This window comes from Scyliorhinus torazame, chromosome 17 (genome assembly GCF_047496885.1).
Source record: "Scyliorhinus torazame isolate Kashiwa2021f chromosome 17, sScyTor2.1, whole genome shotgun sequence".
NCBI classification, from domain to species: domain Eukaryota; kingdom Metazoa; phylum Chordata; class Chondrichthyes; order Carcharhiniformes; family Scyliorhinidae; genus Scyliorhinus; species Scyliorhinus torazame.
Genome location: NC_092723.1, coordinates 32,592,136 through 32,606,876, shown reverse-complemented (window position 1 = coordinate 32,606,876; position 14,741 = coordinate 32,592,136). Strand labels below are relative to the sequence as shown.

Below are 14,741 nucleotides of genomic sequence, written 5' to 3'. Positions count from 1 at the left end.
AGGGTCTGAGCATAGGGGGCGGGATTCTCCACTCCCGCGCCAAAGTGGCCGCGCTGTCGTGAACGCCGTTGAGGTTCACGACGGTGCGAAACGGCCCCGATCCCGACCGATTCAGGCCCTGACAATGGGCTAGGATCGGGGCCGCGTCATCTGCACGCGCCAGGCCTTGTCGCCCGCGTAAAGGTGGCGCCGCATAGATGACACGGTCGGCGCCGCATAACTGCCGTCATCTGCCGCGGGTTGGCCGGCGCCAACCCGCGCATGCGTGGTTGCCGTCCTCTCTAAGTCCGCCCCGCAAGAAGATGGCGGTGCCGCGGAAGGAAGGAGGTCCTCCTTCAAAGAGGACGACCCGACGATCGGTGGGCACCGATCGCGGGCCACCCCACATTTGATGTACCCCCCCGGTGCAGGATCCCCCCTCGCCCCCCCGCAGGCCGCCCCCCCCCCCCCCAGCGTTCGCGCGCTGTTCCCGACGGCAGCGACCAGATGTGGACGGCGCCGGGGGGAACCCGCCGTTTTGGCCTGGCCGCTCGGCTCATCTGGGCCTGAGAATAGCGGGGGTGCCGGAGAATCGCCATTTTGGGTGTCTCCGGCGATTCTCCGGCCTGCGGCCAGCAGAACTCGACCGGGCCATTCCCGCCGCTTGGGAGAATCACGGGAGGGCATCGGACCGGCCTCCCGGGAAATTTTGGCGGCCCAAGCGATTCTCCCAACCGGTGCAGGAGTGGAGACTCTCGCCCGTGTGCTGGGCCTACAAAGAGAATGCAAATGGGTCAGTAAGACCGATTTGCATTCAGTTGCAGCCTCCTCCTGGCGTGTGGTCGTGGACCTCGATCCTGGCACCAGCGGCGGGGATCGCTGCCCGGCGTCGATCCCGATTTTCCCCTGATGCCCAATTTTATAGCCCATTGGGGAACGCGATCCGGGCGTTGCGGACAGAGAATCCAGCCCAGTATGTTAAAGATTCTATGTAGATACAGTATATTGTTGCGTGGAAACATGTATGAAAGCTTCATTTTTTTTTCTTTTGGCAATTCTTTACTTCTAGTTTCTTTGTTTTACTTTATGTTTTTCGCTGTTCGGTGTCTCAACCAGTTCTGATATTTAAAATCCCCCTTTGTCTTGTTTTGTTGTCGTCATTATTTTAAATTTTCTGAGCTTTCGGCTTCCCTTAGTCACCCTTAGCTTCATGAAAGAATTGACCCGTTTAGTTTTTTTTTGCCAGTTTTGTAAACTTCAGGTCACCGAATTTTCAACCTCAGCTGCAGCTTTTTTGAGACTGAAAGCAAAAATAGCTCATGGAATTACAGACTGGTTAATTATTCATTGGCTGGATGGGTGTGGTGTGCAAAATGTACAGTTTTTAAAAATTGTTTATGATTTGCGTGCTTCCACCAAGAACCTTTTTACAAAGTCTGGGAAATGTCAACTGCTGCACTCTATTATTCTTCAAATGTTTCACCGGCTCCCAAATGGATGGTCCTTTCATCTAGATCTCAGAATGAACAAACGTCTGAAAGGAAAAGCAATAACACAGTGTCCTTGTGGTACATTAAGCAGGTTTACTCTTAACGCTAGTCAAAGATCCTCAGAAGGAATACTTCAGATTGTAGGAAACTGAGTTATAGTTTGGGCAGCTGTTGCATAATCCCAAAAGCTACATACTATTTGTCCCATTTTAAATATTTTAACAGCCAGTAGAGGGAGATATTGATTTGAAGTAGAATGTTCCATTCCATTACCAAATTAAAACATCCATATCTCCTCAAATAATCCTGTTACACATTTAATTAGGTAGCAATATAAAAATTATCCAATTGGAAAGCACTGGCCCTGCTCTCCCCTTCAGTCGCTCATTTTTACATATCTGGGGTCGTGGACACACCGATAAGTCCTCAGGATGTGAATAGAAGCAGAAATTGGATGCTTGTCTCATTTGAATTGAATTCATTATTTAATTGATTTCAACGTTCAAAAATGTCCCAGGCGCATTACAGATATAGCATACATCCCATGGACCAGGGAACACCGGTCCAGGAAAAGTTGTAAATGTAAACCTGCACATTCCCAGGCCCTGGTAATATTTTATTCCAGAGCCTTTTCTATATCTGTTCATGGGATGACTTTGGAATGCTGAAAAGCTGCAAGTCTGATACTACTGTCTCGCCTTTCACAGACGGATGAATAATTAAAAGGTTAGCTGTCGCACAGGAAGAATCGAGTTTCAAACTCTTAAAAGAAAATTACCTTCGTTATTCACTGAAAATAGTCAGGTTTTCCCCTGATGCATTTTTAAAAATCGGCACTGGGGAACAATATGATTGCCATTGTCCCAGATGACCATAAGCTGCTTCCACTTTAAGGGGGGGAGCTGAATCACCACACCTCCAGGAAGGAGCAGGGATGAGAAGGCAGAGCCTTCATGAATAACCTCAGCTGATACAGGAATTGAACCCACTCTGTTGACCCACTCTGCATCACAAACCAGCTGTCCAGCTAACCGAGCTAAACATGCACTTGGGCCCAGTGCTTAATTTCTAAATCAGGTAAAAGGAAAGGTGATGTTCAATTTTAAGTGTCCAAGAATACATTGTGACCAAACAGAAATACATTTTAGTAGAAGTTCTTTTCTGACAAATCAGGTGAATCAATGGGCAGCATTTTGCACTTTTGGTTAGGATCCTGAAGTCAGATTCACATGCAGATCCTGACTCCACAGAGTGCCGGGAGCCAATGGAATGCCCTCCAGCATGCGGGGAGCTGCAGTGTGCTGTTAAAAAGACAAAAAAAAAAGTGATTTGTATGTTTATAAAAGCAAAATACTGCAGATGCTGGAAATTTGAAATAAAAGCAGAAAATAATGGAAAAACTCAGCAGGGTCTGGCAGTATCTGTGGAGAGGGAAGCTGAGTTAATGCTTCGAGTCTGTTTGACTCTTCTTCAGAACAGAAGAAGGGTAGAAATGCGATGCATTATATAGTTGGAGAGGGGATGCAGAAAAAGGAGCAGAATAGATGGTCAAGGATGGGTGGGAGGTTAGGAGAGATCGACAATGATATCATGGACACAAGACAAAAGGAGTGTTAATGATAATATGAAAAATGAACAAATGTGGTCAAAGAACATTACATTAGCCCAGGCTGTTTTTACTCTGGCCAAATTCACCTCTGGCTCCTAAAAGCTTTCTGCTTTTGCAAAACAAGATTCTTTTTAAAAACATGACTATTGCAGTTAAACACATGCAGACCCAGGCTATTAACCCTTAAATTGCCAAATGTTTACAATAGAATATGCCTAGGGCGTTATTTACCACTGGAAAAATCGGGACGGGATGCGGCTGGTTGATCCCGGGAGCGGCCTTTCCCGGGATTCCTGATGGCCGTTACGCCATCGAGATCTAACCAGATCTCCGGGATGTCGTAATCTGGATCCCACCCACAATGGGCGGGGTCCAGACTCGCATACTTAAGTGAGCTTAAAAGCCCACTTAAAGATGTCTCCGCCTGTTCGAACGGCACCTAGGATCCACCGGCCTCGCCGAGGAGACCCCAATTGGGTACCAATTAGTAATGGTCCCCAGAAATGGAATGGCACTTGGGGGGGATCTCCCAGGCGGTTGGAGGCTCCTGGGTGTTCGGCCTCCAGGCAGGGTGGCACACTGGCACTTCTGATGCCACCCAAGCACCTTGGTACTGCCAGCTTGGCAGTGCCACCAGGGTGCCAGGCGCACCGTGTCAAGGTTGCAGGCTGACATTTTGCCCATGATGGAGATCAGGCCTGTGTGAGGTTGGAAGTGGGAGGGTCCGAGGACTCTCTTATAGGTGAGACGTTGGGGAAGGGTGTGAAAACCAACCAAATAGTGATGATTATGTAATGGATAGCCCGAAGCCTCCCGCTTTTGAGGATGTCGTCTGAAATCCCCACCTTGATCAAGATTCAGATGTGTATAATGGCACCTCGGGCAAAATTGTCACTGTTGAACCATGTATATATATGGTAGGCCCTGGACAGAATGCTGGTGAATCTGTGATAAGAATAAACTATCCCGATAAAGATGCTGGGGTACAGATAGCTGAACCGTATATTAGACTAGCAGAGCACAGATAAGTTGCATTATCTATTTACTCTTTGTTTGTCCATTGAATACAGAGAGCAAGAGGTTATTCTCTTCTTCATCGGTTTCTTTGACATTGTGTAGACATGAAAGTGAGAACTATTATGGCTGAATTCTTGGCTGTTCCTGATCTTGGTGGGCTGAGTGCTCAGCTGATGGACGTCCTTGGCAGGTTTTGTAGAAAAATTAATTATGTACTCTTTCCACTGATTAAAAATAGCCAGGTTCTTTCCAGAAAACAATAATGATAGCTTATGAAAATCTTCAAGGGGTAACTATTTTTGGGAAGGATTGTGTTTTGTACAGTCACATGTAAACGTAATCGAAATACATGTGTCATCATGGATCGCATTATATTCAGTGATTAATTGTAAGTTTGGATGTCTTCATTATTTCTAGGATTAATCACACTCATTTAATCTGAATATTTGGTCTTATGCAGTTCTATATATTGAAGAATATTGGTGTAAATTATCTGAATGATTTTGTGCAAAAATCTATGTTTCAAAGTTTAATTTAAAAATACCAAATCGAGTTCTCATAGAATCTACAGTGCAGAAGGAACCCACTCGGCCCATCGAGTCCGCACTGTCTCTTGGAAAGAGCACCCCACTTAAGCCCACACCTCCACCATATCCCCGTAACCCAATAACCCCACATAACCTTTTTGGACACAAAAGGCAATCTATTTGGCCAAACACCTAACCTGCACATCTTCAGACGGTGGGAGGAAACTGCAGCAGCCGGAGGAAACTCACGCAGACACGGGGAGAACATAGAGACTCCACACAGACAGTGACGTAAGCCGGAAATAGAACCTGGGACCCTGGAGCTGTGAAGCAACAGTGCTAACCACTGTGCTATCGTGACTCTCTATTGCATGATGGATACTGGCACTTCCATATACCTCCCACTTAACCTGCTTTGAACTGAATTTATTCAGCAGGAAAAGCCATGGATCCCACTCTGATAAAATGTGACTTCTGCTTCATGATTAGTCTGAGATTCAGCTTGCTTTTGCAGAAAAGCAAACTAACACTGCCAGTGCCAGTGGGTACCCTCATTTGGAATAATCTTTTATCACACTGCTTTTTCTTGGATCAGCAAGTTGGAAACTGTTGGGTTTATCACGATGAACAGAAGATTAGTGTGCCAGGAATTCCAGAACATTAACCTGTTGACTTTTAGATTTCTAAATGAAAATTCTCACCACTATGTTACTCGATCATGGATCTGTGTTATAAGACAACTTGACTGAGTGCTGTGTTTTTGATTCAGAAAGCCAATACTCTTTTCGGGATTTAAGCACTTAATCTAGACTTGACATGGGTGTTGAATTGAGGGAAAGCTGCATTGTCAGAGGTGCCGTCATGTGGCTGAGCTTTCAAAATTGTTGCCTGCTTCTGCCAGTTATGGTGGGGCATAAACAGTCCCATGGAAATATTTGAAGAAAGGCAGTGAATGTTTCCTGGCAACAGTTGCCCGCCAGCACAACCAAAGCAAGTAAATCAGTCATTTATTTTATTGCCATTGGTGAGAGGTCTTGCTGTGTGCCATTTGGCTGCTGTATTTACCCAAACAACAACAGAGGCTACACTATAGGGACTGGTTTAGCACAGGGCAAAAGAGCTGGCTTTTAAAGCCGACCAAAGCAGGCCAGCAGTGTGGGTTCAATTCCCGTACCAGCCTCCACGAACAGGCGCAGGAATGTGGCGACTAGGGGCTTTTCACAGTAACTTCATTTGAAGCCGACTTGTGACAATAAGTGATTTTAGTTTTTTTCATTTACTTCTAAAAATAAATAAGCCAGTGGCTCTTTAGAATGCCCTGTGGAATGTGTTGCAAAAATGCAAGCTACAAAAGTCAAGTTGCACTATATTTCAAAACCAAGATATCTGGCCATAATGCATCAACGTTTATCATTAAATGTAAGGTGCAGTCAAATCTTTTTCGTGCTAATAGTGTATTTCTCCTAATACTCCGACAGCCTTGTTTGGTTATTGCTGAATATGCACCACATGAGAAGGATCAGATTTGTTTTCAAATGACCAGACTTAATTTCATCAAGTTTAGGAAGACTGAAGTTTAAATCGTCCAAACCGCAGAAACATTCTCACCTTCCCAGACTAATCCCTAAGCAATAATAATAATGTTGTAAGTGGTTTCTGGTTACAACTAGTTCATACTTCAACAATGAGTTACTTTATTTCCCTGCATTTCTTTGTATGCAGATCGGCAGTGATAGATTACTTGTGTTGCGCTTCACAAGGCTGATTGACAGATTTTGGTCCTTTTCTTGGAGCTGATTGTTCGGTTTAGCCATCGTTCTGTCAGTGTTGATTGGAAGATTGTGTTCCATGTCTCCTGCACTTCACACCACTGAAATCTGATTGGTTATGTTACAGACTCCGGTGGAATGAAGGACAGCAGAATGCATGGATTATGTCATTAAGGGGTACATCATAAGGAACTGCTGGATGGCATCCAGTCTTACAGCATCAATTAGCTTTTTTCACTAACGTAACTTGGTTGTAGTCTCAGAAGCCACAGACTCATTCATTAAATTTCTATACATTGAAGTATGGAATATGAAAATAATTAGCGATGTGCAGTTGAAGGCATATTTCATGTAATTTAAGCATATGTGTATTATCTTATCCTTTGCAAAGTTCTGGGTGTGCAAACCTGTTGGGTGTCCAACCCTGTTGGTCTTTTTCAGGATATATTCATCCATTTTATTTCCAATTGAACAAATTTGTATTTACACATAAAAAGCTATTTGCACATTTTATCAGTCAATTTTACTTAGTTCTTACAGCAACCTTAATGTCAAAGCTAGCAAATATTTGCATTGTTGGTCACTTTTAACACATTTTATTTCATTTATTGTGCACTGGCAAAAGAGCCTTCATTTTAAAGTATTTTAAAGCCCTGAAGGATTAGCTTATTCTAAACAAAATTCCGGTACACGATAACACGCTGCTTCCTGGTTCCATTTGTTGGTATTACTTTGTGTGGATTTGTCTTGTTAACTTGTTTTGTTTTGTGTGCTTCGAAACTCTTTTGCATCTGTCTACCACTCAAATGTTCATTTCTCACTCCTTACCCGGGCCACTCTTCACAATGCATCCCTTTCCAGAATGAAGGCAGCATCATTGCAACTATGGATTTCTCCACAAATTTCATCGGTGTTCCTGATCTGACTTTTCACTGTACAATTCCAGCACACCAAAGCAGATTACTGGGTAGCCTTTACTCAATGAATGGAGTCAGAACATTTATAACTGATAAATTCTCGCAGGAATTGGTCTGATTGGAAGACTGCCCAGTGACTGGAGCCGAAAACATTTCAGTACAATTTTCAGTACTCAGTAACTCAAGTTGCTGAGTTTCCGACCAATCTATTATGGTTATTATGGTAAGCAATTAGCTTTATTAAGTAGTAGTTTCAAAATTACATAAACCATCTCAGTCAAATAACAGTGACTTCAACAGCAACTTTTCTGTAAGAAGGATAACTTAGCATTGAGCACAACAGACGAGTGCAAAATTTATATTGAATTATTCACAATTATCTTCTTAAACTAATAATAGGAATATGCAAATGTTTTGAATCACTTTCTGACTTTAGTTACCGACCTCCAGCCTGATACATGTCCAATCCCCTTTCAAAAAGATATAGGTCTGTAGGTGGAATACCTTAAGTTACAGTTGTAAAATTAAATGATTCAAAACATTCCAGTCTTTGATACCAGAGACTGGTACTTATAGCACCAGTGACTGATTGCTCATTCCAGTTCTTGACACATCTGTCTAAAATAGAGAGGAAGAAATATTTTAAAAATGTTATATTGCAGAACTCAGTATTTAAGATTGAATTAAAACATTTCAGTAGATCCCATCAAATTACCTGTCATGAAGTTGATATTTTTCTAATTGTTTACAATAGAGTTGGAGCACAATATGCAAAATAAATTAAACTCAGCTAATTAGGAACCAGAAGAATTGAAAGAAAATCTTAAGTAAGGCGATCTTAAGTAAATCTTAAGTTACCCGAAATTGAATAGCAGATCAACTGGTTAGCCTCTACTATATGATGCTTATCATTTAGTATGATCCCTTAACTAAGCCTTTGTGGCCTTCAAATGCTTAGATATAGTCCAGGATGCATCATCCTTTGCGTGTCTGGACTGATGGTTTACTTTCATTCAAGAGACCTCTTTAGCTAATAGAACTTTTTAGGGAATTTTAAATATGTCTTTTGTGAGCTGTAAGAATATAGGTAATGTTAATTGTTTATTCATTGTATTATATTGTATGCAGGTTGTGGGCATGAACATTTACCTGTTCCAATATAAAAAGGAACAGATTGAAACTGTGGTTGGTTGGTGAGGAGTTGTATGTTTCTGATGTGAATCTCTATATATAAAGGCTGATAAAAGATTGACTAGTTTTATCTCTTGCTACCTGGCTTTCTGGACTATAACCCATAACACATCAACAAACTCACAATTGAAGTATTTGAATTACAAAATGTAAGAGTACATTCTTAAGAAAACACCAATCAATTGTGTCTTGTTCTGTTCTTAGTTTATAAGATTCAGCCCCACCAATCCATTACCATTTTAACATTGGGCCACTATATTTGCAAATGTATTTGCTGCAGTACGGAAAGGGTTAAGCTATTAAACTTGCCTAAGCACCTCCTGCAATAAACACCTACACAAATCAATTGAACAGTTTCCTCCCTTTGGGAAAAATTAACTGCCAGATCTTTGGGATAAAAATGCTCTGAAAGCAGATTTGGAGTTAAGAGGTCCACACCTCTAACTGAATACACATGACTACTGCAAATTTTTCAGGCCATTTCAGACTTGTCGAACATACCTCGTTTTTGCAGGCTGCTACAAGCTCTAAAACACAAACAGCCATTGTTTGCCCTTAATCACTATAACCCTTTACTGACCGCATTGCTTTTGCAGCCCCATAGTGTTTTGAACTTGTTAAACGCTTTAACCCTTTTCTTGCTGCAGGTGCACCAGATAAAATTAAATTGGAATCATTTCTTGAGAGAAAGAGAGAAACTTCAAGGATTTCTTGTACCATCTTCCGACATTTAAAATACTGAGCAAAAGTATTTTATCTTTTATGTTTTGAGTTTTTATATCATAATCAGACTGATTAAATACAAAATTATTGAAAGGCCTCAGCAACTACAGACCTTCTTACATCCCCCTAAAGTTACTCAGAGAATTGTATTTTGAGATCTCGTGTCTCCTAAGTTCATTTTTTTTCATGCAGGTAAACACAAAGTCAATGCCAAGAATTTTCCAGTCTATAAAAAGTGCAGCTTCCTCAAAAAATTTGCAATACCTGTTTGAAACTTTAACTTGATTCCAAACTTATGAAGTAGGCATGAGCATTTTAAACATTTCAGTTTGATTTATAGACTGGGCACAAAGTAGATACCTTAAAAGAATTTGTCTGGGTAATCCCTCACTTGACATACTTCCAAAATATAAACATTTAACTTGGTTTTAGATGCACTCTGAGGACTGGAAGGCATTTTTGGAGTATTATATTGCACACTTTTCTTTTGAAAAATCTTTGTTTATGCTCCATTGAAATCTTTTTTGAAAATCCTGTCTTTCTTCAAAGTCATTTTTGATGAAACCCGAAACTGTTCATTTTAAAGGAAAGGATAAGGTTACGGTGTCTCTCAAATAACATAATTAAACCTCTCACTTAAAAATGACCTGAGATGAGAAAGAAAAACTTTTGAAAGTATTTCTACAACAGCAGTTGAGAATTTACTCGTTTCCCCTTCCCTATCAATAAAGAATATTCACTCCATAAGAATTGGGAGTGTGTTTTAAGGACCACAGCAGCTCAGTAAATAACTCCATGACAGCCTGCAATCAGGCATTGGCAGGAAATAGATTCCACCGAGTAAATCCTTCACATGGTGAAGTGATTCTGATCTGAAACAAGCCACCTGGGAAACATCAAGTGGAATCAGATTGTTCAACTCAGGGAGAGAAAGAAGCTGAAAATCAGCAACATGTTGCATTACTTCTCGTAGCTATTTCAGGAGTGTCTTGGGGACATGCCTGAGAACATATAGATTGCTAATCATCTCATTGAGAATAGTGCATAATGCAGTTGGGTCTAAAGTAACAGAAAAAGAAACAGAAAGGGAGATGTGAAATACTATTAGTTCACTATTTTATCTTAAAAATGTATCGTGCAACCCATGTTTCTGTTTCTTAGACAAATCCGCTTACTAAATAGCATGCTTATAAGCCTATCAAATCGTTCCTGTTACCAGTAAATTGTTACAAAACTTACATCACTCACCATGTCTCCTCACATGTTGGTCACCAACTCTGGAGCAAGCAGTTTGTCATATTTCTGGTAAAAACATTTAAGTTTACTGAGAAGTTTGTAATAGCCGATCAGGTGATAATTCACCAGGGAAAGCAAGGTTGAAAACGTTGTTTCAAAAGGGGTATTGGACAGAACAAAAGAAGTGGAAAATAGAAAATGAAAGGGATTAAACAAAATTGTTAAGACATGGTATGAGTGACCAGGTACTTTGTAGAAAGACAAAAAGGTGGAAGCAATGTGCATTTTATGATTAAAAGAAAAGGAAAAGCAAAAAAAACTGAAAAAAACACAAAGAAAATAAATTAAAGAGAAGCACATCAAGGTAGCTTGAGGTGAGGAGCGACCATTTGAGATTTCATACTGTGATCCAACCCTTATCTACCTGTCTGAACATATGTGCTGTCAGTGTCGGAGACAACAGTCCAATAAACAGCAATTCTTCTCACTCTACTCCACCCCTACTTCAACATGTAAAGGATTTTCTGCTTTAGGGGAAGTCTTTGCCTTCTGAAACTGACACCTGGCCTCACCCTGACAGACGTGACCAACAAATATGCGCTTACAAAATATTTAACCCCGTGATACTTGTTGAACATTTTTCATAATGAAGTGTTCAAAAAAAACGCATTGCTTTTCTTCTCAAAGTAATAGTGAGATCTTGTGGAAAAAGTGTCGCTTCAAGCATTGAAATAGTTCTCCTATTCTCCACTGTACAAATTAATGCTATCCCATTTAACTTATTTTTAGCAGCTGGACCTCCAGCCCTTGCCACTCTGACCCAAGCAATTCTGTTCTATTGATGCCTAGATTTCTTATTTTCTCGTTTTACCATTGTCTAAATTTTTGACCATGTGGTCTGTTAAAATTGTTGCCTCATTAGTGAATCAATCCTCAGAGCATCAAGATCTGTCAGTAGAAACAATTGTGGTGCATAAAACAATGGGAACATGGCTTTAATATGTGACCCGCAAGACTTCCATGTTGCACATGCGAACATCTAAAATAGGAGCAGAATTAGCCCATTTGTCACCTTGAGTCTTCTCTGCCATTTAAGAAGGTCATGGCTACTTATTTCATAGAATTTACAGTGCAGAAGGAAGCCATTCGGCCCGTTGAGTCTGCACCAGCTCTTGGAAAGAGCACCCTACTTAAGCCCACATCTCTACCCTATCCCTGCAATTCAGAAACCCCATCTAACCTAAAGGCAATTTAGCATGGCCAATCCACCTAACCTGCACATCTTTGGACTGTGGGAGGAAACCGGAGCACCCGGAGGAAACCCACGCAGACATGGGGAGAATGTGCAGACTCCGCACAGACAGTGACCCAAGCGGGAATCAAACCTGGGACCCTGGCGCTGTGGAGCCATAGTGCTAAGCACTATGCCACCATGCTGCCCCATGGCTGATCTGTTTGTGTTTCAAATTCTACATTCTCTCTACTCCCCGTTAATCTTTGATTCTCATGCCTAACAAGAAGCTGTCTACTTCCTCTTAAAAGTATTCTATATTCCGCCTCCATCACTTTCTGAGGTAGAGAGTTCTAAAGTTGCACAACCCTTTGAGAGAAACAAAATTCTCCTCATCTCCGTCCTAAAGGGACGACCCCTAATTTCAAAATGGTGCCCTCAATTCTGGACTCACCCACAAGAAGGAACATCCTTTCCATGACAAACTTGTCAAGACCATTCAGGATCTTATACGATTCAATCAAGTCACCTCTTAATCTTCTAAACTCCTGTGGAAACAAGCCCACTTGTCCAATCTTTCCTCATAGGACAAACCATTCAGTCCATGTTAAAATCTGATAAACTTCCTCTGAACTGCCTCCAATGCATTTACATCCTTCCTTAAATAAGGAGACCAAAACTACACTCAGTATTCAAGATGTGGGGCGTGATTTTATGGCCACGCTGTGCCTGAAAGGCAGCTCACCACAGAGTAACATGGCCAATAGAAGCCGGGAGACCCCACTCCCGGCGTCTATCCGATTTGCAACATCTCGCGAGATTCAACGCGATCTCATGAGACTTTGCAATGCACATCCCGCCCGTTGTGGGCGGGATCACTTTTTAGCAAAGTGATTATTAAAGCAAGACAGCTAGTCTCACTTTAATGTGCAGTTCCCTGAGGTACCTGAGGCATGGGATCAATCTCCTTGACTTCAGAGGCCTTGGGCGAGTGCTGTCCAGTACTGGTCTCCACAAACTGGGACCAGGTGGAATGGCACTTGTGGGGGTCTCCCATGGATCGGAAGCCCCCAGGTGGATGCCCTTTAGGCAGGTTGGTACTGCTGGTGCCATTTGGGCTACCTGGCACTGCCAAGGTGCCCAGGTGGTGCTGGCAGGGGTGCTGCCAGGGTACCAGGTTGGCACTGCCAAGGTTGCATTATTTGCATGGCGGTGATCCAGCTGGGGTGGGTGTTGGGCGGTGGGGGAGCTGGGGGACCCTCCCATAGTACATTGGGGCTTGGGGGTCACTTTAGGGTCTCCAGAGATTGGGACGCCATTAAAAGATAGTGTCCTGATCTCTTGCTACACTGACAGGTTCCGGTGAGTGGAGCGGAGCTCCTCAGTGCACAAAATGGGGCTATGTGCGGCCTCGGCCACGCATTCCCCATGAGGCCCCCTATCTAACCCGAGTGCCAATTTATAGCATTGTGTTGCTCACCGCTACGAGCGCCGGGAAACAGGCCGCTAAACATGCTTGCTATGGGACTTTGTTCCCATTGAGTTAAATCCTGCCCGTGGTCTCACAAATGCCCTGAACAATGAAGCATCCTTTTACGTTCAATTCTTCTCATAATAAAGGATAACATTCCATTAGTCTTCTTAATTACTTGTTAATTAATTGCATCTACCTCCTCCTGAAACTGTATATAACACTTGTTGTTACCCAGTTTGTGATTTGTAGCAATTCTCACATCAACAAGATGTCCACTCTGAAACTTTCCACTAATTATAGAATAAGAGGCTATTCAGCCCATCGAGTCTGCACCGGTCCTTGGAAAGAGCACCCTACTTCAGCCCACGCCTCCACCCTATCCCAGTAACCCAGTAACCCCAATTAACCCCACCTAACCTGGGGACTGCCATTAGCACTCTTTCCCTTTGCTTTCTGTGGGTATTAGCACCCCGTTTCCCTGGGTTTCTGTGGCTATGACTCATTTTTCATTCTCACTCCACAATATAAATATTTCCCACTTTCTCTGTATTTAGCTTTGACAAAGGGTCATCTGGACTCGAAACGTTAGCTCTTTTCTCTCCCTACAGATGCTGCCAGACCTGCTGAGATTTTCCAGCATTTTCTCTTTGGTTTCAGATTCCAACATCCACAGTAATTTGCTTTTATCAAATCATTAAATGCTGGTGTGTAATTTATAGCTTCTATAGGATAATCATTCAAAACTACTTTGTAAAATAAAACTGTTGCAGGGCTCCACCGACACAAACAAGTCTATAGTCATACAGCAGATCTACTTCAAGGTGGGTTTCTGCAGTATAGCCTAAGGTTTTCAAGCTATGGTAGGACAGATTCCACACCACCAGGACAAAGGAAAGCAACTGTTGTTGGGCGTGTAAAAACATCTTAAAGCTAGGGTTTGTGACTTTGTTTCTGGCGTCCATTGCCTTCCTCAATGACTGAGCTGCCCAATCAACTAACCTGTTGGTGCAGACTCAGTGGACAGAATGGTCTCATTCTGCACTGTAGCGACTCTGTGTACTTACTTTCTTAAACTTTTTACAAATTTCTTTCAATTTTATGAATTTGCAGCTTTGTTCAGCAGATATTTAGCAGTACTATATGCACCTGATAGCTTTGTGCGTGAGAAACCAGCTCCCAATCTCTTGTATAGGCCTGTTTAAAAATAAATTAGAACATAGCTGAAAACTGCACTGTTTTTGCATGTTGGAACAGTACCTTTTCATTTCTGGCACCTAAACACAAATCAAAGTTCATTTCTCCCTGACAGTTTTTAAGGATTTAGGTAAAATGATCTTGGTTTTAATAACACTGCCTTGAAAATTGATGTTAAGTGCCACAATCATAAATAACTATGCCATAAGGATATAGAATGCAGGAAATTAAAATGTCATATGGGTTTATTTTATAAAGCTTATGTGAAGTTGTCCTTCCCTTCAAATGTCCCGAGGGACGAAATACCGAACAGAGGAAGTACTGGCCAGTGGGAGTTTATTCCTCCACAGAAAAATGATCATTTACTATTTTTTATCCTTGTAT

General features: G+C 42.0%; 1 protein-coding gene across 4 annotated transcripts in view; it reads right to left on the bottom strand.

Annotated features, from left to right (window-relative positions):
• Positions 1–10,873, bottom strand: part of tmdd1 (transmembrane and death domain 1) — a 42,154-nt gene extending 31,281 nt beyond the window's left edge. For 2 of the 4 annotated variants that reach the window (XM_072480286.1, XM_072480291.1), the window contains exon 1: positions 10,471–10,873. The gene's annotated coding sequence lies outside the window, so the exon portion shown is untranslated. Of the gene's footprint in view, positions 1–1,935; positions 2,771–10,461 lie in introns of those variants that run through there. The other 2 variants (XR_011935736.1, XM_072480287.1) reach the window with 2 other exon arrangements.
• Positions 10,874–14,741: the final 3,868 nt, after the last annotated feature.